The sequence below is a fragment of the Engystomops pustulosus genome, unplaced genomic scaffold, assembly GCF_040894005.1.
Source record: "Engystomops pustulosus unplaced genomic scaffold, aEngPut4.maternal MAT_SCAFFOLD_377, whole genome shotgun sequence".
NCBI lineage: Eukaryota > Metazoa > Chordata > Amphibia > Anura > Leptodactylidae > Engystomops > Engystomops pustulosus.
Window position 1 is genome coordinate 75,001 of NW_027285256.1, and position 4,530 is coordinate 79,530.

A 4,530-nucleotide genomic window follows, 5' to 3' on the forward strand; every position below is an offset into this window, starting at 1 on the left:
CATGGAAGTAGGAGCTCCGACTTCCAAAGTGATGACGTCAGCGGGAGCAGCCGCTCGGCCGTATCCGGCGGCATGTCACTGTTCCCCGGCCAGACTTGGCGGCAAGTCCCGGGGACGAACAAGCCCATGGAAGTAGGGGCTCAGCGGGAGCAGCCAGTTGGCCTATCCGGCCACATGTCACTGTCCCCCGGCCAGACTTGGCGGCAAGTCCCGGGGAGGAACAAGCCCATGGAAGTAGGAGCTCCTACTTCCAAAGCGATGACGTCAGCGGGAGCAGCCGCTCGGCCGTATCCGGCGGCATGTCACTGTTCCCCGGCCAGACTTGGCGGCAAGTCCCGGGGGACGAACAAGCCCATGGAAGTAGGGGCTCAGCGGGAGCAGCCAGTTGGCCTATCCGGCCACATGTCACTGTCCCCCGGCCAGACTTGGCGGCAAGTCCCGGGGAGGAACAAGCCCATGGAAGTAGGAGCTCCTACTTCCAAAGCGATGACGTCAGCGGGAGAAGCCGCTCGGCCTATCCGGCCACATGTCACCGTCCCCCGGCCACACTTGGCTATAGGTCCCGGGGAGGAATAATGCCCATGGAAGTAGGAGCTCCTACTTCCAAAGGGGCAAGTCAGCGGGAGCAGCCACTTGGCCTATTCGGCCAAGTTTCACTGTTCCCCGGCCACACTTGGCTGTAGGTCCCGGAGAGGAATAATGCCCATGGAAGTAAGAGCTCCTACCTCCAAAGGGGCAAGTCAGCGGGAGAAGCCACTTGGCCTATCCGGCCACATGTCACTGTCCCCCGGCCAAGCTTGGCTGTAGGTCCCGGGGAGGAATAATGCCCATGGAAGTAGGAGCTCCTACTTCCAAAGGGGCAAGTCAGCGGAAGAAGCCACTAGTTCTATCCGGCCAAGAGTCACTGTTCCCCGGCCTTACTTGGCAGTAGGTCCCGGGGAGGAATAATGCCCATGGAAGTAGGAGCTCCTACTTCCAAAGGGGCAAGTCAGCGGGAGAAGCCACTTGGCCTATCCGGCCAAGAGTCACTGTTCCCCGGCCACTCTTGGCAGTAGGTCCGGGAGGAATAATGCCCATGGAAGTAGGAGCTCCTACTTCCAAAGGGGCAAGTCAGCGGGAGAAGCCACTAGTTCTATCCGGCCAAGAGTCACTGTTCCCCGGCTACACTTGGCAGTAGGTCCCGGGGAGGAATAATGCCCATGGAAGTAGGAGCTACTACCTCCAAAGGGTGAAGACACTTGGCTCTAAGTCCCCGAGAGGTATACTGCCCATGGGAGTAAGAGCTCCTACTTCCAAAGGGGCAAGTCAGCGGGAGAAGCCACTTGGCCTACCCGGCCAAGAGTCACTGTTCCCCGGCCACACTTGGCAGTAGGTCCCGGGGAGGAATAATGCCCATGGAAGTAGGAGCTCCTACTTCCAAAGGGGCAAGTCAGCGGGAGAAGCCACTTGGCCTACCCGGGCCAAGAGTCACTGTTCCCCGGCCACACTTGGCAGTAGGTCCCGGGGAGGAATAATGCCCATGGAAGTAGGAGCTCCTACTTCCAAAGGGGCAAGTCAGCGGGAGAAGCCACTTGGCCTATCCGGCCACATGTCACTGTCCCCCGGCCACACTTGGCTGTAGGTCCCGGGGTGGAATAATGCCCATGGAAGTAGGAGCTCCTACTTCCAAAGGGGCAAGTCAGCGGGAGCAGCCACTTGGCCTATCCGGCCAAGTGTCACTGTTCCCCGGCCACACTTGGCTGTAGGTCCCGGAGAGGAATAATGCCCATGGAAGTAAGAGCTCCTACCTCCAAAGGGTGAAGACACTTGGCTCTAAGTCCCCGAGAGGTATACTGCCCATGGAAGTGAGAGCTCCTACTTCCAAAGGGGCAAGTCAGCGGGAGAAGCCACTTGGCCTATCCGGCCAAGAGTCACTGTTCCCCGGCCACACTTGGCAGTAGGTCCCGGGGAGGAATAATGCCCATGGAAGTAAGAGCTCCTACTTCCATAGGGGCAAGTCAGCGGGAGAAGCCACTTGGCCTATCCGGCCAAGAGTCACTGTTCCCCGGCCACACTTGGCAGTAGGTCCCGGGGAGGAATAATGCCCATGGAAGTAGGAGCTCCTACTTCCAAAGGGGCAAGTCAGCGGGAGAAGCCACTTGGCCTATCCGGCCACATGTCACTGTCCCCCGGCCACTCTTGGCTGTAGGTCCCGGGGAGGAATAATGCCCATGGAAGTAGGAGCTCCTACTTCCAAAGGGGCAAGTCAGCGGGAGAAGCCACTTGGACTATCCGGCCAAGAGTCACTGTTCCCCGGCCACACTTGGCAGTATGTCCCGGGGAGGAATAATGCCCATGGAAGTGGGAGCTCCTACTTCCAAAGGGGCAAGTCGGCGGGAGAAGCCACTTGGCCTATCCGGCCAAGAGTCACTGTTCCCCGGCCACACTTGGCAGTAGGTCCCGGGGAGGAATAATGCCCATGGAAGTAAGAGCTCCTACTTCCAAAGGGGCAAGTCAGCGGGAGAAGCCACTTGGCCTATCCGGCCAAGAGTCACTGTTCCCCGGCCACACTTGGCAGTAGGTCCCGGGGAGGAATAATGCCCATGGAAGTAAGAGCTCCTACTTCAATAGGGGCAAGTCAGCGGGAGAAGCCACTTGGCCTATCCGGCCAAGAGTCACTGTTCCCCGGCCACACTTGGCAGTAGGTCCCGGGGAGGAATAATGCCCATGGAAGTAGGAGCTCCTACCTCCAAAGGGTGAAGACACTTGGCTCTAAGTCCCCGAGAGGTATAATGCCCATGGAAGTAAGAGCTCCTACTTCCAAAGGGGCAAGTCAGCGGGAGAAGCCACTTGGCCTATCCGGCCAAGAGTCACTGTTCCCCGGCCACACTTGGCTGTAGGTCCCGGGGAGGAATAATGCCCATGGAAGTAGGAGCTCCTACTTCCAAAGGGGCAAGTCAGCGGGAGAAGAGCCACTTGGCCTATCCGGCCAAGAGTCACTGTTCCCCGGCCACACTTGGCAGTAGGTCCCGGGGAGGAATAATGCCCATGGAAGTAGGAGCTACTACCTCCAAAGGGTGAAGACACTTGGCTCTAAGTCCCCGAGAGGTATACTGCCCATGGGAGTAAGAGCTCCTACTTCCAAAGGGGCAAGTCAGCGGGAGAAGCCACTTGGCCTATCCGGCCAAGAGTCACTGTTCCCCGGCCACACTTGGCAGTAGGTCCCGGAGAGGAATAATGCCCATGGAAGTAGGAGCTCCTACTTCCAAAGGGGCAAGTCAGCGGGAGAAGCCACTTGGCCTACCCGGCCAAGAGTCACTGTTCCCCGGCCACACTTGGCAGTAGGTCCCGGGGAGGAATAATGCCCATGGAAGTAGGAGCTCCTACTTCCAAAGGGGCAAGTCAGCGGGAGAAGCCACTTGGCCTATCCGGCCACATGTCACTGTCCCCCGTCCACACTTGGCTGTAGGTCCCGGGGTGGAATAATGCCCATGGAAGTAGGAGCTCCTACTTCAAAAGGGGCAAGTCAGCGGGAGCAGCCACTTGGCCTACCCGGCCAAGTGTCACTGTTCCCCGGCCACACTTGGCTGTAAGTCCCGGAGAGGAATAATGCCCATGGAAGTAAGAGCTCCTACCTCCAAAGGGCGAAGACACTTGGCTCTAAGTCCCCGAGAGGTATACTGCCCATGGAAGTGAGAGCTCCTACTTCCAAAGGGGCAAGTCAGCGGGAGAAGCCACTTGGCCTATCCGGCCAAGAGTCACTGTTCCCCGGCCACTCTTGGCTGTAGGTCCCGGGGAGGAATAATGCCCATGGAAGTAGGAGCTACTACCTTCAAAGGGGCAAGTCAGCGGGAGAAGCCACTTGGCTTATCCGGCCAAGAGTCACTGTTCCCCGGCCACAATTTGCAGTATGTCCCGGGGAGGAATAATGCCCATGGAAGTAGGAGCTACTACCTCCAAAGGGTGAAGACACTTGGCTCTAAGTCCCCGAGTGGTATACTGCCCATGGAAGTAAGAGCTCCTACTTCCATAGGGGCAAGTCAGCGGGAGAAGCCACTTGGCCTATCCGGCCAAGAGTCACTGTTCCCCGGCCACACTTGGCAGTAGGTCCCGGGGAGGAATAATGCCCATGGAAGTAGGAGCTCCTACTTCCAAAGGGGCAAGTCAGCGGGAGAAGCCACTTGGCCTATCCGGCCAAGAGTCACTGTTCCCCGGCCACTCTTGGCTGTAGGTCCCGGGGAGGAATAATGCCCATGGAAGTAGGAGCTACTACCTCCAAAGGGGCAAGTCAGCGGGAGAAGCCACTTGGCCTATCCGGCAAAGAGTCACTGTTCCCCGGCCACACTTGGCAGTATGTCCCGGGGAGGAATAATGCCCATGGAAGTAGGAGCTACTACCTCCAAAGGGGCAAGTCAGCGGGAGAAGCCACTTGGCCTATCCGGCAAAGAGTCACTGTTCCCCGGCCACACTTGGCTGTAGGTCGAGGGGAGGAATAATGCCCATGGAAGTAGGAGCTCCTACTTCCAAAGGGGCAAGTCAGCGGGAGAAGCC